At 39.1% G+C, this 27,953-nt stretch overlaps 1 long non-coding RNA gene across 1 annotated transcript; it reads left to right on the forward strand.

The window, feature by feature from the left end:
- The first annotated feature begins 284 nt into the window (after positions 1 to 284).
- Positions 285 to 27,121, forward strand: LOC147652516 (uncharacterized). The gene is made up of 5 exons (XR_015288698.1): positions 285 to 328; positions 5,731 to 5,808; positions 7,311 to 7,521; positions 19,853 to 19,965; positions 27,036 to 27,121. It is a non-coding gene; the product is annotated as an uncharacterized LOC147652516 (long non-coding RNA).
- The last annotated feature ends 832 nt before the right edge of the window (positions 27,122 to 27,953 follow it).

Genomic DNA, 27,953 nt, shown 5'->3' on the forward strand with positions numbered 1-27,953 from the left:
CGTTGGTTTTACTTTTGAGTTTGAGCACATGTTGCTCAAGGAAGCTTTTAGCTTGAGAGCTTCTCTGAAAGTCCATTTTATAGGTTCAAAAGAATGAATTCTCAGCCAAGTCCAACAAGAGTTTCCCTCCCCATCATTGGGACATACTATTCCTGCACTAGGATATGAATAAAAATACTTACTTCCTTTCAGTCAGGAAACCTCACCATTCTCTGTCTGAACTGAACACTGAACCATGAACCTCAAAGGAACCTAAACTCTCCCAATGACTGGAACATCCTGATGTAATGATCCAACACAGTCTTGGCTTCCATGACAGCTTAATAAGGTGGGTGCTATAGGACATTTTTCAGTTATGATTGAAAAAAATCTGTACTCTTTTGTTCACTCTGTCACACTTTTCCCTTTATTCACTTTAAAGTAGGAACCACTGCTGCAAGAAAATCCATACAGTGAGTGGAAAACCACCTTTCCACCAGATATATAGCAAAGATATGTAAGGGGTGTCAAATTAACATTTTCAGCACATTCTCCTCCCTGACCTTTTAGACATTTATGAAAACGAGAATAGGAAAAACATAATTTCTCTTGAGGATTTTTCTTTTCATTTCCTTTGGAGTTGTGTTTTTTGAAAGTGCATTCACATTAGCTCACAAAGCCATTTTTATCTTTAAAACTGTTTCAGATGAGAAATCTTTTAACTGACTTTAATTTAATCTGACTTATTGCATACTAAACCTAAAAAAAAGTAAAATAAGCAGTTTTTTTTGTTTGCTCTGCACTCATTTTATGCCTTTGGATCTTGTCTCTGTCCCGGTGATGATATTACTCTGAAACCTGTGGTAAAATTCCAGGTTAGCTCTTTGAAATGATTGTGGTCAAATTTGTGTTACACCCTCCATGATCTGATAACGACAAATCTAACTTGTAAATCTTTGCAGAGACATATACATTCAGGCAATCCATTTATTTGCAGACTTGAACAAATATTGACAGAAGCAACTTTATACCTGTGGGTAATGACCCACCACAGTGATGCGAGATCACAGCCCTAACTAGAGCCTGTGTATGAAAACACTGGATGTACAGAGCTTGGCTCCATTTCTCCTGCAGTATAATGTGTTTTCTTCCTTTGCATTAAAATTGATAAAGACAAAGGAATGACACTGATCTTCCTGGGTTGGGTGTCAGAAGCTGCTTATCCTGAATGCTGCTTTTTACTGGTGTTTGCTACAGAATGGTGTAACCTCAGCTGGGGCTATGCTACATGTTCCAATCAGTCTCTAGGTGGGCTGAATGATGTTCTGGGGGTGCTTCTCTCCACTGTCAGTAGAGGAGGACCATGAAAGTCACTGCTGGATTTAAGACACCCAGTGACTGCATTTCACACTGGGTTTTTCACCTCCTTGGATTCCATTTTGGCTAAGATGCTACAAGTAAGGTGTGAGAGGTTTTGTGAGATCACAACATGCATGTGAATACCCGCCTGCAAACTGCTTTTTGGAGAATAACCCATCCAGTTTTGTAGATGCTAGATATGATATGATACAGTAATATTTTTGTAATAGCAATGGTTTGAAGATATTTGTGATGTAAATCTTCTGGGTGACCTTAACAATGACCTTAAGAACAGACATAAGTACAAAAACTCCTAGGTTTAATTGGTTACCCTTCTGCTGGTAGCAGTTTGGATACTTTCAGGTTCCTATATCACTTATAATATCCTGCTTTCAATCTGACTTTTCATTCTAGAGTTCTATCCCCAAAAAAGGTGCTGAGTCTGAGATGGACCATATTATTATGGTTCAATAGAAGAAAAGAAAGGGAAACTGTCTTGTTATTTTTAGAAGAGAAACTGCCCTCCCACATGCTCACCAAGTACTCCTCTCTCAGTACATCTTGCGTGCCAGCTTGATGAGGAACCACAGGCTTTAGTGTATCTGACTCTCCAAAGAGTGTATTTTGTAGGTGTGATGCCAACATGTAGCTGCGCATGCCTCAGAGCAGGGGCCTTCTTGGGTTATTCCAATCTATACAATGTTTGCTACTGCAAGAACTAGTCAGGAATATTATGCCAGGATATATTTTCCAAAAAGATCTTTCTAGTGACCAGTCAGGTCCAAAAAAGAAACATCTCTCCACCTCTACCTCTTCACCCCACCAAAAGAAGAAGCTTTCCATCTATTCACATGGAAGGCTCACTTTTGGCCTGCAAAGGACCTTAATGCCAAAACCAGCAAACAAAGACACTGCAGGTTGATTTTCTTCCCTCTATTTTTATTTTCCTTTTTTTTTTAATCCAGATTTTGGGGAAACTTTTCCTCCACGTGCATAATACCTTTTCCTTTTCCTTTTCCTTTTATAAATAGGGATGGTATGTGTAATTTTAATACATCTCTAATTATATTCCATAGCTTGCTGAAGCAAAGTTAATATTATAACTTTCATGATGACAATGAATCAATGATGACAGTGAATCAATTTTTCTACCCTGTGCAGGGTGGGTATGAAGGCTAATGTCCTCCCAATGCCATTGACTCAGGATTGCTAAAGGAAGTCTTGTGCAGGAAAGTCTTGTCTTATCACTTGGCATTTCTGACTTGCTAATCTGATTTCAAAGAAAAATTGTTTATAGGAGTTCCTGGTTCAAATCCTCCTTCTTGCTAAAGTTGATGTCAAAGCATGTGCAACAGTAACTGGATGAGCAAGTCAAGCTTGTTGAGTTCAGATCCAGAAATGCTAACAATTTACTGATTTAGTAGCTCTCAGATGCCAGTTAATAACCAGAGAAATAGGAACCCATTCAAACTTATTGGGTCAGACAATCTGACTTTTTCCTGTATTGGTGCTGAAATCCAACTCTGGGTGATGTCCCAAATCAACAAATGTCTGGGTCAGTTATTATATTTATTTGATGTCCCTGCCTACATGAGCATATAAACAGTCTGCATTCTCTCCCCCTTCAAACCCTCCTCCCTTTACTTCCCATTGCTACTTACATGATTTTACTGCCCACCCTGTGTCTCTTGCAGCATAGTCTGACCAAGCAGGTGCTATGGTGAACAAGGAATGCAGCTCTGGCTACTTCCTGTGTGCCCATTGGAAGGCAGCTCTGGCTACTTCCTGTGTGCCCATTCAGCCCCTTCCTGATAGCAAGTAGGGGAGTACCAGCAGTGATAGTCTGCTCTTAAACACATCATACTGCTGGGGGACATCATGGGAGTGGGCACGAGCCACCCTTCACATGATCACATGAGAGAGAAGGTGATGAACCCACCAAAAACGGAACAGAATTGTTAGCATTTTCCAGATGGTTTTGTTGTGCCCCAAATCAAGGTTCCAGTTCAGGTTTTAAAATTCTATATTTCTGACAACATATAAAATGTATTACAGAAACTTCTTGTCAGAGAAGACAAAAGTTTTCTTGAGTTTTCCATTTTATATATATATATTTAACCAGCTCTATGTATAAAATCATCTCTTTAAAGTATTGACTCAGCTTGTTCAAGTATTGACTTGGTGAAGTCAGTAATAAGAGCTCATTCTTATTTAGTTCTAAGTAGCAAAGGCTTCTCTCTAGTGATACTTGAAGGGACTCCACTGGTGATCCACCTGGGCATGCCCACCAGCAGAAGACTCCCATCACACAGGTTCACAGGAAGGTGGACACATTTTGGGAGATCACAAGATTCAATTGTGCATGGCTGGTGTCAGCACTCAGGGACCATGGAGTCAGTTGGTCAGCTTGTCTGTGCCCATGGCCACTGGCAAATAACATTCCTCAATGGTAAACATACATTGGTTCTCTGGAAACAGCAACAGAAGGATGTTCATGGAGGTGGGACACTCACATCCTGTTGGCACAGTCCACATCCAAGGTTGTTCTTATTTGGCTCCATTCCCTTGAAGACACAAGGAGCAGCTGTGCAGGAAGCGAAAGCCACACCACCCAATGCTTTATGTACAAACAAGGGATGAGCTGCACAGCCTTGATAAAGGCAGGTGTGATAGTGGTGGAATCGATTCACATCATCTGCATGACCCCATAACCCAAATAAGGGCTGCCATGACTGGTGGGCAGACTGGAGATGTCCCACAGCTGGCACCTGTTCTCCACGGTAGCCAATACTGCAGAGGTTTGTGGATGAAAACTCAAGACATTCATTTGTTAGGCAGCAGCCCTGCAGATTAAAAAAATAAAAGGGGGCTGTTCTTGTTTGAAAACAGAAGTAATCCAGTTTTATACCAAATATGAAAATATTTCAGTTACCTTAATTTCATTATAAAAAAATTTTAAGCCCTTTTCCAGTGATTATTCTTAAACAATTACTTATGGGTTTGTTCATTGATACTTCCATTTGCCACTTGTTAAAGACTGGAACACTGACTTTTATTATTTTATTGGTATAAAGGAAGGGAAAAGGTATTGCTTGTTAGCTTGCTTTTTGTGAATACTTATAATTTCATTTTACAAGCTTTGTTAATGTAGATGCAATTTATTTATATTTTCATGGGATAAATATAAAAGACCATGGATATTATTGCAGTTCTGTCAGGGGCTACAGAAAGAGTTTTCCAGACTGTACTTGTGAGGAGAATTAAAGCTCAGCAAGTGTGAGCCATCGATGTGCCTGCCCATGTCAAAGGGGATTTCAAAGCCGATGGGAATTCACTGTTTGATGAACAGAGCAGATGTCTCACTCATGAGACATGAATGACTCCCTGTCATGAACTCACAGTCTCACTGAACTAATATTCCTTAGCACTTTGTTATCTTCTTGCCTCTGGAAGCACTGGGGACCCCCAGGCACAGCTTTATTTTGGACATCATTCTTTAGAGCCCAGATGAATTTAGTTGCCTGAACACAGTGCAAATGAAAAAGACTTGTGCCCCTTTAGATATCCTGGGATACCTTAGCATCATGAATGGAGAATTTGTGTCCTTCTGCCTCTGCAGACAATGCCAGACACTTGCAAAGGACACCATGTGCCTGTGTTCTTGTAGCTGTATCCCTAGGGAAGAATAGCAGGATGTCAAGTTTGATGCTGTAAATATTCCCCAGAAGGAGTTTGATTCCTTGCTTGATTCCCCTTAACTTCCAGGGGACTTTGGTCCCCCAAGTGTCTGCTCTGAACTCTGAAGCTGACTTTTGTGACTCTTCATTGTTGCTGCAGAACAGGCCAGCTGGGAGAAGGCAGCAAGCCTAGAACCTGGTGATGGCTACAACTGTGCAACTGAGCTAGCCACGACACTGCTGATGCCTTCAGCAATGGCTTTACCACTGCAAGGGTTATTAACACAGGCTTCTCATCAGGCAATGAGCTCAGAATTTACCTAAAATTCTCCAAAACCACACCCATTGCTTTTCTGCTGGCAAAAAGATGCTATCATAAAAATCTGTGGGTTGAATACCTCTACAGTGTGATCTTCTGCATATAGCTTGAATAACTTAGCTGCATTCACCTCCTTGGAAATCTGGAAATTAGGTCATTCTACGTGACTATAAAGAGCTGCCTTTCTGAAAGGCAGTGTTGTGGTTTAATGGTAGCTGTCTAATAGGAAGCCACTAAACTGCAGCACAGGTTGAACAGTACTCCACAGCAGCTGGGAGATGGTGAGTTACAGTCAGTGGAGCTAAGGCCTGAAGTTGCCTGAGTGTTGGTAGAAATAAGACTTTACATTTCAATATTACTTGTCTAAGCTGTTCACTATCTGCCCTTCATTACCAGGATAAGCCCACGTAACCAGAGATTATCCAGTTCTCATTTGGAAAACACACTCTGCATTTATTATCTCATATATGCCAAGTAAGTAAACTAATTTTCTTTAAAATTTATTACTACACTAGTCTTAGTATGACACAGTTACTCTGGTGCAATGAACTCCTGTGCTTAGGGATGCGTCATGAAATACAGAATCAATTTCTGGCTTTGCTTAAGTGCTTTTGTAAGGACAGTGGAGCTTTCAAAGCTAAGAAGCAACATTCAAATTAAACTTTCAGCCTCTTAGCTGAAGAATTCTCTTTTTATTGCACACAGTCTTTTTAATCAATTATGTCCACGCTCATTTGAGCAGTGTTCTACTACCTGATCTCTTGAGGGCAGCCTGGACAGAATGGGTCTAACAGCAGTAAAGTGATAGTTGGGATTTTCTTCTGTCTGGGAGGGTAGAAATTCATTCAGTATTACCTTAAGGTGTCCAAACCCAATGGCAGGAAGATCATTGGCTAGGGTTTCTCACTCCCCTAAGACTATTTAGATTCTCTGATAGTACAGTTATGGATTTGTGGCACCTATGTTATGTGTGAATGCTTTCTTTGCAGTCTGTTGGCTTTAGCAGGATGTGGGATGGTCTTTAGTTGTTTTTCACCTTATTTGAAGATAATGCTTCACACCATTTTGTAGGGTACAATGGAAGATTTTTTTCCTTGCAAAATTTTAATCGACATGATTTGTTTAAGATTTATTAATTGCCTGTGTGAGATGGTGCTTCTGTTTTTCTGGTCATTCTTTTTACAATACAGGTTGGAATCATTTTCCAGCTACAGTCACTCTTTTGTTGCTCTCAGAGTGAAGTAATTTCTCCATCAGACGTAATGTTTAATACCATTTCTGGCACAGGATAAAACATTGCACTTGATGCAGCTGACCAGAGTACTGTGTTAAGTAACTAAGAGAGAAGAAAGGTGGGAGAAGCCACAGTCTCAGTGTGCCTGGCAAACCACACTGGAGGTTTGTAACAGGACAGTGAAGCTGAGTCTCTGTGCACTCAGTGTGCCAGGGGTGCTGTACAGTGAAACCCAGCACACCCTAACAACAAACTGGGCACTTCTGCCCTCCAGGCTGAAATTCAAGCCTGATGGATGAAGTGTCTAATTACCATCACCAATGCACTAAGTCCAGCTCATAAGTTGGATTTGGTGATCCCTATGGGTCCCTTCCATATTTAGATATTCTATCTATTTTTATCTTTCTGCTTTCTGAATTTGAGTAATTCTATGCTTAAAAGCATTATTAGTGACTTGAAAATGAAACTAAATCTTTCTTATATGTGCACAAGATGCTTTGATCAGCTTAAAAGTTTTTGGTTTGGGTTAAAAATTAATTTCAGAAACAAAATCTTTTATGTGCTGCTCTCATGATCAGCTCTTTTAACACAGTGCATTGTTTTCTGGGGCTTAAAGCATTAGCAACAGGAAGATGGCACTAGTATGGGAGAATTTTTTAGGAATGGACTTTGCTAGGAGTCTTCTAGGAGGTAGCCAAATTCCTTGGGTTTGTTTCTGGAGTAATTTTTTCTTAATTTATAGGAAAAGAAGGGAAAAAAAAGAAAGCTAAGAAGGCACTGGTTTTCATCCAAGAATACAAAAAAGAGTACTGAAGACTTAGGTACCTAAGAGTGGAAGAAAATCAAAGCCAAGGCTTGCCAAAAGTCACAAAATAATTCAGATATGAATTGTGGAACCACCACAGAGATCTCCAAGATAAGAAATGCAGTTCTGACTGGCAGCTATTCTTAAGGTAAAAATTTGGTAAAACTGCAAAACACTTGTGAAAAGTGAAAATGAAAAAGTGTTCATTTTTCTTTTCTTAATATGAGTTCATTTCCAGTTTAACCACACAGAGCTCAGTGCTCAGAGAATGCATTCCACTTAGCTAAATTAAAATCCCAGCTGGGGCAATTGAAAATGAGAAATTAGGCTCTGGGTTCAGAATGTCCCACAGCATTGCCAAGGCAACAATATCAAAACACGATAAGCAGAATTATTCTGAATAGTAGGCACAGCTTAAAATGAGGTTACAACAGCTTTTTCTGAAGGTTGAAGGGAGACAACACTTAGTAGTTGCCTGTAAGTAAACAGCACCTACAGTACCTGCAGTATCTTTAGCCTCTAGTTCGTACCATTGCCTTTGTGCTAGATATCCTATTGACTCTGTGTGACTCACTTTTTATGACCTCACCAATGAGATAACACCCTCATTTGCTAAAAGACTGTATCAATTAAGAAAAGTCTTACTGCCTGATAACCTGATTAAGAGCTGAGTACTCAGGGTGGTGGTGTGAGACCTTTCATTTCTAATCAATTCTGGCTTCTTGTTGAGCAGCTTTATGGAATTATCCAGCCTTTGGCAAACTTTTGTATGATGCTTACTGCACCTAAAGATAAATTACTTTATTTGTCCAATTTGCTGCAAGGTGGGGCCCATCTGCTTGTAGGGATCCATTCTTTAAAGACTTGGTGTCAGAGGGTTCATTTTTCATTTGAGTGTCCTTAGGGCTTTCATATTTTTGCCATTTTTAGAAGCCAAAAAAAGAAAAAAAAAAAGAAGTAATGTAGAAATTTCATTTTCAAGAACACATCAAGATGCTGGTTTATAAGTTCTCTGACCAGCAACATCAGTTATTTATATCAAATTTGAGAAAAATCCCTAAATCCAGAGCTGGAGGCAATGCTTTCCTTGTCTAAATAATCTTGTAACTGTAGATCATAAAATACATACATTCAATATTACCACATCATGGCCAAACCCTTCCTTCCCTCTGTGTAACTGTTGTCACACATCACTATCACAAAGTTTTGGAAAATTTGATACGTATTGTGAGGCATACTGTTAGGGCTTATGTTTCCTTTTCCAAGGATGGAAACACCTATGGGAAATGAATGCCATGTAGTTTACTTTCTATAGTTTGGTTCTCCTTTTGTTGCTCCCCTTTGGATTCTAATCTTTCATTAACAGGGTCGTTAACAAAGTGCTGGGCAGGAAGGAGATGGGTCCATTTCTTCTATTTCAGTTTGAACAACAAAAACGTCTGATAGCACTGGTGTAGATAGCAGAGGTCTTGCTCCTGGCTAACCAGCAATGTTTTCTGGTGGCAGCAGGAGCTCCAGGCAGTGCTGGGAACCCTTGGTGGGGCATTGGAGCTCAGGATAAGTCTGCCTCCACCCTGTCTAGCATGCAGACAAGCCAGAAAGCACTGTGGCTATTCTTTTTTCATTTGTTTGTTTTGGCAGTTTGAGGTTTTCTTACAGATTCAAGCCCATCAGTTTAAAACCTGTTCCTCAAGTGTTACTGAGCTGACTTTTGCCATTTGACTGCAGTTTTACTTCAAGAGCTGAGATCCAGTTTCCTCTGGTAGAAATCCTTCACAACTCCTTTAGGTCTAGGTGATTCTCCCCTTCTATTCTGCCCTTGTGAGACCCCATGTGTCCAGGTTTGAGGACCTCAGCTCAAGAAAGACATGAACCTGTTAGAATGAGTCCAGAGCAGAGCCACTAAGTTGATCCCAGGACTGGAACAACTCTCCTAGGAAGTCAGGCTGAGAGAGATGGGGCTGTTGAGCCTGGAAAAGAGAATGCTTTGGGAAGGGCTTGGAACACCTTCCAGTACTTAAATGGGGCCTACAAGAAAGCTGGAGAGGGACTTCTTACACAAGCAGATAGTGTCAGGACAAGGGACAATGGTTTTAAACTAAAAGAAAGTAGGTTTCGGTTAGATATTAAGGGGAAATTCTTTACTCAAAGGGTTGTGAAGTACACGAACGGGTTGTCCAGAGAGGCTGGGTTGCCCCACCCCTGGAAGTGTTCAAGAAGACCAGTTTGGATGGGACTTTGAGAAACCTGGTCTAGTGAGTGATATCTCTGCCCATGGCTGTGACTTGATGATCTTTAGAGTCCCTTCCAATCAAACCCATTCTATGATTCTATAATATTTTATTCCTCTGGGATATCTGAGCCATGCCTGACAATAAAGAGTGTAGGAACTTTCTGGAACATGAAAGACAGTGATAAAATAAATCATTAGCTATTTGTGCACCAGTCTGTGCATAGGACCTGGGGGACAAATGCCATAATGATGTGCCCTGCCCAGAATTGTACCAGGATGCAATGACATATGGCAAGGATACTATCTCATGCAGTTAGGACCAGGCACCCTGGTGATTACACTAATCATATCACATCATACCATATCGTACCTAATAGACACATGTAATTATATTCTCATATATGTACAAGGAAAGGCATGGGGGAATATACTGGCATGTGCTGTAAGAAGACTTCCCTAATAACCAGTGTAACATGGTTACACTGATAAACTTGTAGTCTGGTACTGGCCAGAAATCCTTCAGGTTTACCTATCCTACCATGGTTCTGCATGAATCACAAGTTGCTTAATAGTGCATTGAAATGCAGTCTTGGGCCATGACTGGTAGAAGATGTACTATCTGATTTATCCTGGGCAAAATGTCCAGAGGAGGTGGTAAGCACATTAAGTTAGATGAGCCATCCAGGGCATACCTTTTACTTGTTATCAGCTGTGTGTGATAGACTGACCCCAGAGACATTCCAGTGTAAACTGAACTAGAATTATTTCAGACACAAAGACTTTCTATTTGCAAGAAGTAAATATCAGGGAAGAGTTGGCATGGGACCTTGTTAGCAAGCAATGAGGGTCGATGTACTTTTATAGGGAAAGCAGCAAATCATTGAGAACAGAGACCATTTTATTTGCTCTGGAATTAAGCAGTAGGGAAATGCTAATCAAAACTAGAGGATTGGAGTCCAGAAGCTGTGGCAATCATGACACGATTATACACACTCTGTTCTTATCCAGTTTTTGTCTCCTACAAATGCTTTCACTTTTTTTTTTTTCTCTCCCTCTGAAGTAATATGCTAGCTGTGCAAATGTTTGATCCTGTGAACATTCAAAAACCGATTGTGTTTTCTGGCCTTGCTGAACACAGGCCAACCCCTGTCTGCAGAAACAGTGTTTTCCAGAAGCAGCAGTGAGTACACACAGACCTGCTCTTTGGTAAGGGCACTTGCCAAAGTCTTGTGAAAGTGTCCAAGAAATAAATATTCCTGGTCAGTCAAAACACTCAAGCCTTTACCACTGGGAGTTAGTAGAAAAGATCCAGTCTTTAAATTATTACTATACCACTTATTTATACTATATGTATTACACAATCATAATGTATTCCCTAGACTAAACATCTGTCTGTCCTGAAAAATACTTTCTGCATCTTTGGCCAATCTGGCCAAAATCTGGCAGATGACTAGATGCGTCAAGTTTATGTAAGTTTCTGTAAAGCTAGAGGAATTAGTTAGCCAAGTTAAAGAAAGAAACATTATTAAGATATCTTCGTTAAAGTCTTTCTACTTCATGAAAATCTTCAATATTAATTTACCCCTTACTGCACAGGGAATCAACATGAGAACTGAACATCAAAATGTTTATATGTTGGAAACAAGGCTCCATTGCCTCACACATTCTAAAGCATCTGACCTGATGGGTGAGTTCCATGATGTCCAATGAGATGAATATTCTGACAGGAAGCTGGCACATTCATGATCTCTTAGCTTGAAGTAATAACATTAGTATAGTTCAATTAAAATTCCATTTAGTGTAATTCAGTTAAAGCTTCAGTGGAACAAGAAGACAGAACCCTCTGAAAAATGAGTTTTTATTTGGTCCAATGGTTGTAGAAATACTGTTCAAAAATTTTTTTTCCCTGGAACTGAAAGGTTTCCAACTAAGGTTGGAAAAAACCTCTAACATCATCAATCCAACTGTCAACCCACCGCCACCACCATGTTCACCACTAAACTATGTCCTCAAGTGCCATATTCACAAGTTTTTTAAACAGTTCCAGAGATGGTGACTCCACCACAGATCCCATGCTTGAGAACCTTTGACATGAAGAAACTTTTCCTAATATCTAATCTAAACATCCCCTGGCGCAACTTGAGGCCATTTCCTCTCCTTCTCTTATGTAATCATGTACTTTCCAGTTGCTGTGAGTCATGAAGGCATTTTCAGCTCTACTGCCCTTTCTTCCCCATTCTTTGTTACCTCTGAGCCTGAGAGCATCCTGGTTGTCTGAAGTGGCTCTTTTTCTCAGTTTTGCCAGCTGTGCACACCAGGATAATGTTTTCGCTTGTCTGACTTTGAGAGCTTTGATCACCTTCCTGCTTTCAGGTCTTTGCTCCTGGTACTTTGTTGAACTGCTATTCCTCCTTTTTAAATTCAGTCTGAACTTCATGGTTTTTTCTCTCTTTGGCTAACTTGTTAAATCTTAATTTCAAAATGGTTTCTTCAGTATTCAGTAAGTTCTTCAGTTTTCTCTTGAGGTCATGAGGTTAGGATCTTTGCACAGATGTTTGGTCTTTATTTGGTCAAGACTTGACACTTGTGGTAGAGGTGGAACAGCATAGAGGTTCTTGCAGCCCCTGCTGATCTCCCAGGCAGCTTTTCTCAAGTAAAATCCATGAACATAACTACCATGACATTCATCCGAGCAAAAACCTGAACAGCACAGTGCATCAGCCCTCCTTGCCTTGTACAAGAAACAGCCCCCTTTCACATGTTTCTGCCTGAAAGTTAAGTCACATTGACCAACATTTTCAGGAAAAAGGGACTTCTGTGTCTTCCTCATAGTGTACAGGAAGTGATACTACTCTCTGTCTGGAGTTTAGGCTTGAAAGCCTGTAGGCAAAGAGTATCTATTTCCTCAGTCAAATTTTTGATGGAGAGGGGGCAGGATGCAGGCATTTCTGTCTGCATGTCAGGTGGAAAAGGCAGCAAACAGACACACCTTATCAAATGCATGCATTTCCCTGGACAAATTGGGCAAGTGAGATGGGGAATTTTCATGCTTTTCACTCATGCTGTTCCTGATGTGACATCTACATTTCCCCCTTTACTCCCTTCTCCTTAATCCGCATGCAAAGGTGAAAGAAAATCTGTTCATGAATGATTTATCAAAGTGCTATGCAAGACTCAGTTCTTCTGGTGGATTTGTCAACTTATGTGACATGTTGTATTATACCGCATGAGTTATTGGTCTTTGTCCGGTGCTCCTGGGGGTGGCAGGGAGGAGATGCTGGGTTGCCCTACCAGAAGTGTACACTGAAATGAGTATTCAAGAGTCTCTTCCTGGTTCTGCAAAGCTGTGTATTTGTAAAGGACACCTTCACCTTCAGAAGCCAAGAAGGAAGCCTCTAGCTGTGTTTCATTCACAACAAAAAGGGAAATCATACAATTTATTTTATTTTCATTCACCTTCAGGGACTATTTCAACTCTACAACTTCAACATGGGTGATGTTCAGCACTATCTCCTTCAGTTCTCTTCTCAGTCTCCAGTAAATTCATTAGTGTTCCAGGAGATACTTCTAGATCTGGTGTCCTGATTTTCATTTAGAACTACAGCTCCCTCGTCATTAGCACAGTAGTGGAGCACATAGTCTGACAGCCTGTGATGTTCAGAGGTGGGAAAGGGCAAATGGTAGGAATGGCCTAGGGTTGTTGGTCTTCCTTCTTTAGGAGAAGAGGCAAGGAGCAAAGTATGCTCGAGAACAATTGACTGAGGACAAATGGGAAAATTTGGAGGTAGCTCAAAATATTAAGAAAGCTGTTTCAAAACTGAAATAGAAATAAAAAGAGAAAGAAAAAACCAAAACCTGTAGTACATGGATTGTATGTTTTTCTTCCCAGAACAAAATTCTGAAGTTTACAGTTTCAAAGAATGAGTCACAGATCCCTCTACACACTTGGCTTCTCAAAATTGGTCATGTTTCCTTCCATTTTCCCTATTTTGGATTTTTAATAAGCTATGGCCTTTATGAGAAAGGTTTATTTTCTTAAAAAAAAAAAGGATTGAGGAAGGTAAGCAAAAGAGTTAGTCTCTTTTTCCAAAAAAAGGACTGTCTACTTATCAAAAATTAGGAAAGCTAATAGTGAGATGAGTTTTACTTTGAGTAAATGAATTTCTGGTAGGAGGTGACTAATGCCATTTATCTTCTTAATGTAGTGAAGCCCAAGATTGTATTTGCCTTACTGACTTATACATAGCTGATGCCTCCCTATTTCTGTATTTCAGGTAACTGACTCACTTATTAAATAGTAATAACCTTATTTATATTATTCTTTTCAATCTTTTTTTTTTTATCTGGAAATTTGAATGAGCAACAGATGCAAGTTACTGAGAAGAAAATAAGCTCAACAATTGCAAACTGCAAAAATTACATGAGAGAAGTAAAAAGAAATAAAGATATATAAAAAAAGGAATTAATATCCAGCATGCCTATGTGGATGCAATTCTGTAGCCTTTACCCAGTTGTCCTCTGACTTTATTTTTTTTTACATAGTGAAATAGTTTCTTGGTCCATAGGAATCCTTGAGTTCTTTCCAAGCCTATATGGCCTTGCTACCTCCTTCCTGTCTAAAAGTAGACAAAATGGGCATGTCTTGAAGGAGGTACTGGAACAGAATATATCTGCAATTGTTATCAAGCACCCTCATTTTCACTAGGCTTACTAGATTTTTAGCTAATGGGGGATAAGGATATGGTCCATTAATTCCCTAACTCTAAATGTTTAATGGAGATATGCTCCATGTCAAAGTTTAACTCCCCACTGAGAGGTTTTGTCAGGGTTTGCTGCTGATGGAGAAACTATGTAACAGGAAAGTACAACCTCTTTCCTGGTCCTAATTTTGTGGGTTTGTGACTATTAAGGTAATTTTTAACCATGGCTATAAGAGGAAGAGATGTACAGGATGTAGTAAATATTATATCTGTATTAGAAGATGTCTTGACTAAAAAGAAAGTCTGTAACACTGAGACAAGTAGGGGAGTACCTCTGCCATCAAATGTGCTCACAAAGCCGTGCAGATAAACTGGAAAGCATGTTAAAGTACTGCTGGACCATGTCTAGATGAGCAGAAAGAGACCAACTATTTATGTTGGAACTTGGGAACATTAGCATCACTGAAGAAACAGTAGGAAGGTGGAATTTAATTTGAATACAGGGGGAAATGAGAAATATAAATGAGTTTTCCTGCTCAAATTAAAAAAAAATATGAAGATTTCAATGGACTGGATTTTTTTTGTTAGATTAATTTTTCAAGATGGATTTCCATTTTCTCATTATTATTTTCTTTTTAATCTCAAAGTCTTGATAGGCTTGTGTTTGTAATAAATTCTGTGCACAAAAATTTTGTATGCCAGTTTGCATACTACATTTATTTCAGTCTATATGGCTTTGATCTGCATGTTTTTAAGGCAAGAGATATAAAAGGTAATAATTTCTATCCTTTAGCTCTCTAGATTAGACAATTCTTCAGAATTAAAGAAAACTGCTAGTGTCTCAAGGAGAAAGGAACCCTAAACTGAATCTAAAGTAAAGGACATTCCATAGACTGGAATGTCCTGTCCCTCTTACCTACACTCTGACCTCCCATAATCTTCTTCCCTCTCTGCCCAGTTAATTTCTCTAGGGTACAAAATAATCTTTCCTCTTGGAATAAGAGGAAGTGGTTTTGGCAGACTCCACATATAGTCTTCTCAAGTGCTGGCAGTCCAGGAAACCCTTTTGTGTTTTTTTGGGAATTACTGTGAAGCAGTTGTGGTAGGAGAACATTAAGAGCACAATTACAAAGAGGTGCGTCATACTAATTCCAGGGCCAAGCCTGCAAATCCCGTAAGTTGACATCAGCACCGACAGGACAAATAGTGCCTTCCAAGGAAAGTGCAAGAAACCACACAGCAAACAGCAAAAAGGAGTATCTCACCACATTGTGGATACAGCTGGCACACAGCCCACCTATTTTAAAGGAACTTTAGTGGCTTTCCAAAGAGAAGAAAATACATGTATTTGAAGAAAATCCAAATGAGCGGTAGAGACTCAGGGATGTCAAGCTTGCAGCAGGGGTTGGTAATTCTGGGGAAGGTCAGGATGAGGATTGAGGAGGGATGGCAGTGCAGCATGCTCTGTATAAACCTCTGTTTGTACCTCTACTGAACCAAGGGGATCCCTGGTATTTTTCCCAGGGGCTACATTGAGCTAGCTTTGTCAGTCTCAGAAGTAATTCTGTGCTGTAGTGAACTAAACCTCTAGACTGGGACTAATACCTCATCTGTAAGTAAACATGTTGGGTCAAGAGCATAGATGTGCTACTGTTCATGTAAATGACGTTTTATCAGTTTGCTAAAGTGCTGACTCTTAGCTTATAAAACACTTGAATTTACTGTATAATACAGTCAACTTTGAGAAACAGCTTGTAAATAAATGTTTCTGATGAAGACTGATAAGTCACTGAGCCACAAAACCATTTCTGTTTGCCAGTTAAGATTCAGTGGCCTGAAGAAAAAGTAGATAAGGAAAGATATTTGTTCTCTACAAATAACTTCTTTTTACTTTTGGTAGCTCACACATGTTTGAGATAAATGCCAGATAAACAGGCATAGTTTCTCATTCTTTCTACCTAGTGCCCAAGGAAGGGAAACAATGACTTTAAAATGTTATGCTGCCTTTTTAACTATATTGCTTATATGAGAAAAAATTACTGATGTGCAGCAAGAAAAAGCTTTTTTTTTTTTTTAATGCAAGATCTGAGAATTTCAGAAGGAGCCTTGAACATGATGATTTTCATTATGTAGTGCCTAGTTTGTTCGCAGCTTTTTTTCAGTTGTTCTTATTACTTAGGACATTATAAAGAGAGAACAAGTAGTACACTGAAGTAGGACTCAACAGTGCATGCCCAGTGGTACCCAGCCTACAATCAGCACAGTCATCGTCAAAACATCAGGGCTCTCAACGCCTTGCATGAATCACTGGATAAACTGGCATCCCTTTCCCTAAAGGCATGTCTACCCTGCTTTCACTCCAGCAGCAGCCAAGGGCAGACATTCCACAAAACCTGTGTCACAGGCATCTAAAGTAGCCCATGCTGCTACAGCTGATTTATGAAAGTGCCTGTTTTATTTTTTGCTTAAGATAAAATCTCTAAGGATATGTGCTGTCACGTTTAGGAAGACTCACTTAAGCTGAGCCTTCTGAAGACATCTCTCTGGCCTTATGGTTTCATATAGATCTCTGTTAGTTCAGAGAGGAAGATGGACAGCTCTAGGAAATTATACCACTTTCTTGGGGTGAGTTGGATGGAGAAGTGAGGCATTTGTGAAGTCTTATGTGCTCAAACTTCAGATCCTCAAAGTTAGGCAAAAAGAGCCTTCCATAATGTGGTTCTATTCATTTCTGAATAGCACTTCTATTCATTTACTGTGCACTCACACATCCTTCCAAATCAGGGCTAAATCAGTTTTTCATATGACGTGAGCTCAATAAGGCCTCCTTTGGTGTCCTCACTGAAGATCCTAACACAGTTCTGAGAAGAAAAAATTCTGATGCAATGTTGAAGACATGCACATCCAAAATAAGAACTGTGTCAGGCTCTAATACATCAGGTACCTGAATGTGGAAGGCATTCAGCTGAGAGGTATTTATTCACTGTATTAAACTTCTAACTCTAATGACCACAGAGCTGTGCAAACAGAAACCAGTAAGTGTTTGGGAGGCCTTGATAAAAGCTGCACAATTGCTTGAACAGACAAAAGAAGGTGTGAGCCTTGAACATGAGAATAAAATAAGTATATTGTGGTTTACTTTAATATCGGAACAGTCACATGACTGCCTTTCAAGGAATAATACAAGAAATTAATCTTGCAGTACATTCATGTGGTAAGATTGAAATCTTTATAAATTGCACAGCAAAGATATTTTAGGATCAAATATCCTTTTAAGTCCAGCAGTATTTTTCAAGACACTCACAAAGTTAATATTTGGCATTATGTTTCTAGTGATATTAGTACTACAAGTGGTATAATTATAATGTTAACCAATAAAATACAGAACCAATATAAACCCTGACAACTAATGAAATAGTTCTTCCTTTCCAATACCTGCTATTCTTGCTTCTCTTAAGCAAAAAATTTTGAATATGAAAGGAAGAAGGGTTGTGATATGATGTTACTACTGAAAGATTCTGGAGTATTAGAACTGCTTAATATAATTCCTATTATACTGTGATAAATATTGTGATTGTATTGAAACATGATACTGATATTAAAAATTGCTCTTTCACTCACCTATTAATAACATCCCATGCATTGCATGGGAATAGGCTACTTTTTTAAAGCATCATGAGCTAGTTTAAGAACTAAGGTTTCCTTTGCATTTCCAAATTTCTTTTATTTAATCAATTTGGCAAAAAAACTTTCCTTTTGTTCTTCATCAGCTTTAACACTTACACTGCAATCACTGGACTGATGGAATGACACACTTTCAGGACCTGGAGGTCTTAAATCGGTAACTATGTATACATAGTATATATCAAGTTAAAGTATTTGAGTTCTGGTGACAGCTGTAGGCAAATATTCTTAGTTTAGTTTTATTTGTTGAAAAACAGACAGAAAGGAGCAAAGCTGTGAACCATATCGTTCAAAGTTATTACAGAGACTACCCACTTGAAAGAAAATACAGGTCTGCTGCTGTTACGTTCAATCAGTCTGTATTCTGATCCTTTCCCTGCAGTCCTCCTTGATATAATTTTTGTACTTGGATGACGTCAGAAATAGAGCCATGCTGTCCATGTGGTCATTTCCTTCCTTTTGTTTGTCACTGGATGGAAGTCCAAGGTCACTGTGTCAGCAGTGACCACCAGTTCCCAGTGAGATGCATTGCTAATGTTAGCAAGTAACCACTTAAAATGCTCAAAATGTTCACACAGACATAGGAAAAAAAAAAAAAAAAAAGCCACTTGGCAATTGCACAAGATCTTTTTAATCTTACTAGAAAGGCTGTTATGTATTGACCAGAAAAAATCATTCCTCCCTTTCTATTAATTGTAACCTCAGCAATACATGTCCTTAGGCAGTAAGTGCAGCACCTCTGCACAGCTTCATTCTTGAGACCTGCTACAATTCTTCAAAGTCAAAATCCCAAATCAAGGGAATGATAGTAGACTTTTAAAATAATATTACTTCTGTATTCTGGAGTTATGACTCATTGGCAGGGTAAAGTTGTAGCTTTTATTTAAAAAACCTAAATACTTCTAATTGATTTTCAATTGAAACTGAGTCTCAGATGACAGAACACGAAATGGTGTCAGCCTGCAACTCCCACATGGAAGATGCTTTGCCTTCTACATTTCTGAAACAAATGAGGAATGGAAGGTGTTTGTTGAAGAAGGGATGAAAAGAGTGTGTTTCATTGGTGGGTTGTGTTCGTTCCTGTGTCACACGAGGCTGAAGTGGATGCTGGGAGGGAGATGTCATATTACAGACAAGATACAGCAGTTAATCATTGTCACTGTGACAATGTTAATCATTGGTACTGTCTGGAAACAAAGGAAGTGTGGAACAGATGCACCCACCAGGAGTACAAAACACATGGCGCAGAGCTGACTGCAGGCATCCTTTGCTGGGGAGACTCATTCCTTCCTTCTCCAGGAAGCATTTTTGCACCATTCCTTTGTACTACAAGGCAATTCATCCTATAGGGATGGGGAAGCTCACTGGGTGATTTTCCAGGTAAAAAGACTCTTTGTATAGGTCAATGAAATTCACTGCCCAGGAGTGTACAAAGAGCTTGGTGTGGGAGGAATACTTGGGGTTACAACATTCACAGGCAAAGCAAAAACCTTTTACTGCTATCTTGCTTCCCTGCTTCTCTGCATGAACCTTAGGCTTGCAGGGAAAACTGGGCATCAGCACCACACCTCACTGCTCAGCAGCTGCCACCCCTGCCTTGCTGCAGAACCTGCTGGAAAACAGATTGCTGAAAGCCACAGGGCCTTTCTGGAGATTCAGCTGCACTATGGGCATTTTAGCTTCTGTATCTCTAAGGTCTTTTCCTACCCCTGGTTGTGGTGCTCCATATCACTTATATACTGGGCTTGGGAACAGAAGAAGGAACAGAAAAGCTGAATACTGAACAAATGTACATTTAAGTGAGTATAAAACCCCACTGCTTCCAACTGTCTATGGAATTGAATAAACTCTTATTGCTTCAGGTTACGTTGCAGTTAAAGTCATCCAGTGATGTACTATGGATCTGTCTGCCTATTCACCTGCTGTTCCCAGACAACACCTGTAGCTGGTGGATGATTTCCATGGAATCTGGCAAGTATGTGATCCCAGAGGCCCTAAATTCCTGCAAACCCCATGAAGTAAAAGAAAAACTGTTGCTATTAAAAGAAAGGCTAATATTGATTTATAAGGTCAACTCTTGCTATTTAGCAGAGAAGCCAGGACTTCTTGTTCCACAGCTTCTGCAACATGATGTTTTTATCCTCATAACATTGCTTATTTTACTTTACATATATGTATTTTACATGGGTTTGATTGGTTGGCTTTGCTTCACGTTTGCTTTGTCTGTGCACAGAAGTCACATGCTTTTACCAGAACTGAAAATGTAGCACGGTTACAATGTGAGTGTTATGCATGTGCTGTGTTCAGGGTGTTTAAGGGGGAGCCACTCACAATAGAATGTAGTATCTCTATCCCGCTGTAATCATGATCACACTGTGGACTGTACTAATGCAGGAAAGACAAACCATGCCACAGGAGAACATGGCCCACTAGTTTTCTTAACTGAAGTGATGGGAATTTCTCCACATGAACAGGTCCACAAGCCAGATAAACTAATTATTTATAAAAAGGACAAATTATTTTACATATTTATGAATAATGAATTTCCACCTATGTAGATATTGCAGTAAAGTTCACTGGGGCAGTGAACTTCATCTGTGTATCTTTACTCCTCACTGTACAACTCTTGAGCTGGTCACTGGGTTTCTATCTGTATTGCATCTTTACTATTTACTTTATATGGGGTGAACATATTTCACATATTCCAAGAAAATCCTGAACCCACCACCATTAGTGGATTCATCCTGAATGCCTACACCATCATTGTAGTCTGTGCTTCAGATTCTGTGTGATGAAGCCAAATATGCATTATAGACTTCTGGATATTTGTTAAAAATTCTTTGTACTGCAGTGATTTAATATGGAGCTTTACAAATTACTCTGTGCTGTTGGAAACCAGATGAGCCAGATCCAGACCTGGTGACCCATTGAGCTTGAAGTGTAGGTGGGAAATACAGCTTCTCCCTTGCTTCTCTGGCCATGCATGACATTTATAGGTTGTCATGCACAGAGACTATTTTCCCTTTGGCACAGTGTTTACCCCCTTGACCCATTCGTGGAGGAACGGAACCTTGAGGCCAAACGTGCCTTAAAAAAAAGGCAGGGGGTGAATGTGTAGATCTTTATCTTTAGTAACCATAACAAAGCTCACTACATTGTGTTGCGTATTTTTACGTTAACAATATTGAATGAAAAGGGTATGACGTACAGCAGCACCTCCCAAAAGACCTGCAATAATGGTAACAGTTTATGGATATGGCTAGTATTTCTAGAATGAAATTAATTAGACAAAGGGAAAGAGGTGTATTTCATTTTATGCCCTGTTTGATATCTGCAATGTTTGAATCAGATGCCTATGCTTCCTTTCGCAATGCCTGGTCAGAAACAGGCTCTCTCAGAGTATTATTCATGCAAATGATTCGTAGCATTGTACTGAAAGGAAAGTTGGATTAACTTTATCATAGAAGCTGTGGTCTCAGTCCTCATAGAGAAGAGGCTCTGTACAGAGTGTAGTACTGCCAGACCCTCTCAAAGATTTTACAAAGATTATACTGTACATTAGACTTTTTTCCTGTTTCTATATAATCCAAGAAATTTGAATGAGCTGCAACAGAGATAATTTATACTGAATTACCTAGGTTTTTGTGATTATTTATATTTTATTTTGATGATTAATAATATACATTAAAACATTATTTTCACAATAGGTAGACTCAAGCTTCCTCAGTGTTTGTGGACATACTCATATCTCCTTATATTTTTGACTAATTGAATAAAATATTTATCATACTTTTGAGGTTTTCGCCAAAGGGACTTGAACTGCTGCTTCCTCAAGCAGCAATTTCCCCAGGGCTGCACCTTCTCTGAGCATGTTTCAGACTCCTGGTTTTCACTTAGGATTTGAGAAACATTGATTAAAATTGGCTGACAGAAAAGAGAAACTCCTCTAACACAGATAATACTGCAGCATTCATTAGCTTTAAAAAAAACGCCTTGTGTTTGAATCCCTTTCCATCTTCCTGATGCACAGCTAGCAGGACAATCTGTGTATAAATGTAGACAGAGCAGCTCTTGGCTCCTGGTTTGGTAACATATTAAAGGGACTGATCAATAAGTAGCTGTGTGGCCAACAAATGAGCCAGGTACAAACTGTTCACTGAAATCAAAGCACAGTAACTGGCTTTGAAGAAGGTGCTATTCAAGGAAGTAAAGGTCTGAGGAACTGGGCTATACAAATGTGTCAGTCTTGGGCCAAACACAAGCAGACACCTGAACATCCATTGTGAAAACAGATCAGCATGGTTGCAGAGGAGGTTGCATCCTGTTACTTTTATCTGAGATATAAAAATAAACAAACAGAAACCCCCAAACAATAAAGGCTCTTCTAAACTGAGGCAAATAGATAGATAGATAGATAGATAGATAGATAGATAGATAGATAGATAGATAGATAAAACAATTATAAGAGCAATTTGCTGACGTGAAGTAGGAACTGGTTGTTGTAAGAAGTTCTCAAACCAATAAAAAGATTGCCCTTGTGGATGCAAATCTAATGGGATGTCCCCATAAAGCACTCAGAGGTGTACAGACACGTATCAAAACCTGTTCAGCCACTCCAGTACAGTCACGTAAAGCTCGTTTACAGTATCTCATCTGTGATTAGATTATGATTTGTCAATGTTTCCATGAATCTTGTTGTCTAGGTAAAAACAGTGAAACAACAGCAAGGCCTCAGTAAATATTCATAGAGATTATATGGCTGTGTATGTTGGTCAAAATAAATGCCAGTAAGAGAGATTAGGAAAAGGTCTTTAGAAGGTAGATTTGATTATATTTCTCTTTCTTCTTCCGGGGTCTCTAAGGTTTAATTACTTAATATAGTGGGGTAATACCAGTTATCTTCAAGATTATCTCTACATTCCTAGGTACACTTTTACTATGTCAGTGGTACTTAAAAAATTTGGAACATTACTGAAAACTCTTAGAGTAATTTGCCACGTATCTAATTGGTATTTTCTACTAAAGCAGGAGCTAAAAATGCCAGGAGTTTTGACTTTTAAAAGTCAAAAATCAGACAAGCAATGACCACTGGCTCAAATCCACTGAAAAGTCAGCAATGTGTGTACAAAATCACATACTTTCTCATTTCTTCCAATGGAAAATACAGCAAAATCTTAGTCTTGGTGGTCATCTTGATAAAAATGTCAATAAAATCAGTGGAAACACTCCACTTCACCTCACTGTGTTTTAAACCTGAGCCACAATGAAAACTTTAAACCCACAAAGGGGTTTTGAAGGGATTCTGAAGATACAGACACTTGAGAGCAAGACTTGAATTTAGCAAGATTTCTGATGTTTTCGTTCTTTAGTTTCCAATGCCAGTGAGCAAGTACAGCATCTGTGCTTCCTGTACTTTCTTTTGCTGGATACAGACTTGTAGCACAATCTGAACCATTTTGCATGTGAATGGCGCCTTTCAGAGACCCTTAATGTGTGGTATAAACAATTCAGTAGGTGACTCATTCACCTTTTATCCCAGTATTAGGCCATTGCTTACATTCATCATACATAAAACTAGAGGATGGCCTTTTTCTGAAAGAACAGTTGTATGGATAAAAATTGATGATCAGAGGTAAATTTAGTAAAGGAGATCTACTAATCCTATGGTGGTCTGATTACAGCTTGGAGGAATTTTCATGGCTAGAAATCTTGCTTTAAATTTTCAGCTAAATAGAGTGCAACAGTTATCCTCTGTTCTGCAGTGTTTCTCTGTTCTCTGCCTTGCCTATAAATGGAAATCACCTCTCCACACTGGATTCCTAAAACAGCTTGTGAAGTCACAGTGCGTGAAAGGCCTTGAATCAATGTGAGATAGTGTTATTACTGGGGAGGTGTCTCTGCTGGAAATGCAGAGAGCGATGCAGGTTAGATAGCAGATACTTTTATTTTGGTAGTTTTCATTCTCTTTCTGGTTTATTTTTTCCCTAGCTGTCTAACATCACAAATTAGCAAGATTAAGGGAAATGAAAAACCAGCATTTTTTTTCCTGTCTGTGTCAACAGTACAGGTTAGTACCTGGGAAAACTTCTGGAGGAAGATAGCACCTTGCTGCTTTGCCTAAAGCTAAATCACTGCAAATACTGGAGTGACCCACTGAAAGCATTCAGTGAAGAATCTGTGTACGTGTGCCCTTACAGTTTTACATAGTTCTGCTATGTCAGTAAAACTGCAGCTGTAGTTGAAGTTACACTGTCCTTAATGTTGGCCTTGGGCCCCTATCTGCCTTTCATCTCAACCCTGAGGTTTTTTACTTGACCCCACACAGCAGTGCAGCCTGACCATGGTGGGAGATCTGGTCACCTCTGGGTCCCAGACTGACCTGTCTGCTGCTGGCTTTCCAGCTGGTGTCTGTGTTGTTGGAGTCACCACACGTGCACAACTTAACCCAGAAAGCCAGTGGACAGGATTTGCACAATTTCTTGTTCCAGGCTCCTGACCTCTCAGCATACCATCTCTCACATTCTATATTGAGTGGAGAGATCTCTGGAGGAGAATCAAGTGTCTGCAGGAATGTTCCCCACAGGAATGGATACAAGATGTCAAGGAGAGCCCCTTTGGCTTCTCCTGGCCTTTGGCAGGAATCTTTGGTGCTGACTTTAAAAATGTGTGTTTCAGTGCAGGATACAGGACAGATACAGGATACAGAATACAGGATACAGGATTGGATGTAAAGGTGGGAGGGTGGCTGGTAGAAGGCAAAACAAACTAGCTCTGAACATCAGTAGAGGTGACTTCTAAGTGATCTTCATTCTTTGACAATTGCAAAAAGGCTGGGCATTGAAGTGAGGCTCTAATCTACTTCCAAAATGGGACTGAACAGTTCTGGCACACAGATTGTCTGGAGTCCTGTGCTCATAAATCAGTGCATGCATCCTTAAGGAACACAGAAAAAGACTCAACCCTAGAACAAATCAGGTCTTTTCAAACACATGGCAGAACAAGAAGCATCCTGTTGTCAGTGGTGCAAAATGAGTGAATGTTGAGCAGCAGCTCCTGGAGTTGATGGAAATGTGGCCCGCTGGAAGCCATGTTACCAAGAAAGTTGTGGAAGTTCATGGAAAATTTAAAACCATAAACAAAACTGATGAAGACGGTAGAAAGACTCCTTGGGAATGTGATAGGCTTTGAAAAAAGACAAGAAACAGCTTATTTCATGATGTCGCTTTTTTCTTTTTTTCTTTTTTTCTTTTCCTAAAAAAGATAAGGGAGCAGGCAGGGACATCTACAGACCTTGCCTGTCTTTTCCAGTATTTATTGCTTTTAACTCTTGGCCTCCCTGAATTCCTGTTGTTCTAGACTCAAACCAGGTCTGTGCAGTGTTACCTTATGCCCTGCATTTCAATGAGAATTAGCCAGCCTATTCAACATCTGCTCATATAATTCCTAATCTAAAATTACAAGTGATACTGCTAAAAGTTAAAATTTACATTTGAATAATGCCTTTCATCCAAAAGGATTCCTAAGAGAATTCACCAGCACACTTATGCCAGTAACATCATCATTCCAACAGCAAAATGAGGCCAGAGCAGCACATCAGATTTCTTATTCTTTTGGCAGAAATATTCAGAGATTCAAACTGCATGCCTCAGAAACCTCGCAGGAATTTCCATCTATCTCAAATTTCATAGCAGGGGAGATATCACAGCCAAAATGATATTTAGAGGGAAGTAAAAGCTTAAAGGACATATTGATGGCTAATGTCCTCATCAAGATTAACCATCTGTATTTAGCCAGCGTAACTGCTGCAAATAAGTTTTGTGCTTTATCAGCTTGACCGCAAAGGTTAATTAACCTCCTTTCTGGATTTGATACTTTTCCAAGAACATGTAGAAAATGATTTGTAGAGGCTAGCCAGAGTGCTACAGGTAAAGCTACGATGCATTAAAAAAAGACAAACAAATCAGAGCACAGTGAACCTATCAGAAATCAGTCTAGAAAACAGAGAATAGGTTCTACTTGCACAAAATTTCCTCATGTCAGAGACTATATGCCTAAAGTCAGCCTTGGCATCACTATTTCATAACAAGCCTCAGAGTCCTCTGGTGATTGTCTTTAAGCAAACATAGCTGATGTTGAAAGACCACAATATTCCAACTTTCCATTAAATGCAGTGATAGCAGGATAAAGCTCTAAAGTCAGTCTGAAGCTGTCATTAAAATAAAGTGTGCCATGTAAGCAGAGGACCTCATGGAAACTCTGGAGCAGAAGTCTGCTTGTCACTACTGCTGCGAAAGGGAGATGGCATAAATTCCAAAAGTCACTGTGCCCTACTCTATTTTATTTCCTGAAAACATTTACCTTGCCTCTTGAATGGATATCCCATTAAAGGCACAAATCTGAAATACTGCTTTCCTAGAGGAAACTCACCTGGAGGTAATAAATCAAGAAAATATAGAAAACCCAGCCTAGACAGAGCCTATCTCTTTAAAGATGTCTTATAAGGAGGAACTCCTTCCTGTTTAATACAGAAAACAATGGTATGTAGGCATTTCTGTGTACATCAGCTTTGCTGAATCACACACATGTCACCCCAATTCCAATTCAAATCTTTTCTTTGTATACAAAGAAATGTCATATCACCCTCTGAACTTTTGGCTAAATAAGTTATCCTCTTTTAACTTATTTTAATTAATTACTTCATAGTCCTTACTCCTTTTGAGTAATAGAGACTCAAAAAAGAAGTCATATGCTAAAATACATGTATTTTATAGGAAAAAAAAAGGAAGATTGAGCAGAGTGGACAAGTCAAAGACCAGTGAAAAATCATTAAGCCATCTGTATTTATATTCAGTTATGTATTTGTACAAGTGCATTTATGCACAAATTTAATTTTAATACAAACAGAGATTTTGCACAAGAAACTGTCTCCATCTCTTACTATACAGAAAAACTATAAACATGATGTTTTAGTACAAGAAGGGATTATGTACATTTATAATGTTAAAAATACTCAAAATTAGTGTCTAAATTGTCACTTTCCTTCAGGAATTTTTGTCCAGAGAGGAGCAGCAAGACAAGATATTTGTGATTTCAAATCACTTTCTGCAGTGAGAAAACACCTACATGAGGTAAACCAATCTTTTTTTCTTTCTGGACAATGACTGAAAATCAGGAATCTTGCTGGGTGCCTTCACATGAATGGCATTGAGAGCGCTTGAAAGCACCTGGGGATTTGTTTGGGGTGGGTTTTATTTTTGTTGTTTGTTTGTTTGTTTGTTTGTCTTAACCTAAGCAATAGCTCTAAGTGTTTATTTCTATCTTTTGACTCTGGGTAGTTTTTGTCTGTTTATTTTGCTCATGGACCTGTCAGTGCGCTAAGCCAAATGCAACTAAAAGCTTGCACTTTGAAAGTGACTGAAACCCAAATTTGATTTATTTTATGACTTGAGCTCTTCCTTGTCTTGTTGCATTCAGCAGCTGGAGAGTTAGGTCTCTGATGAGACACTGCAGGAAAACATTCAGTGTTTTATATAGATCCTCTCTGACTTATCCTCTGGTTTCCATGGAAATCCATATGATCCCCATAGTTACCAAGTCTAGTTCTCTTCAATTTGTGTAGGATAGACCTACAGGTTAACCCACACAAGATCTATCCATTCACTTGTATGCATGTTTAAGAGATCTTTTAAGAGATTTAAGCAAATCAATGCTCAATATAAATATTAAATTAAAACATTTGTACTTTTTGGATGATATGTTCAAAGATGATGTCCACATATTTTGTGGTTCTAAGCTGGTATTTTTACCTTGCTGAAGCATTTTGAATTGTTATAATCAATGTAAACATTATCATGAGATTATAATGAATGCAAATTAGAGCCACTTTGAGTAGCTCTAACATATATTAATTTTTGGTTTTGTTTTATGTTATGGATAAATATTTATATAAGAACTATATTTAAT

This window comes from Cyanistes caeruleus, chromosome 6 (assembly GCF_971803275.1).
Source record: "Cyanistes caeruleus chromosome 6, bCyaCae1.hap1.1, whole genome shotgun sequence".
Classification (NCBI taxonomy): Eukaryota; Metazoa; Chordata; class Aves; order Passeriformes; family Paridae; genus Cyanistes; species Cyanistes caeruleus.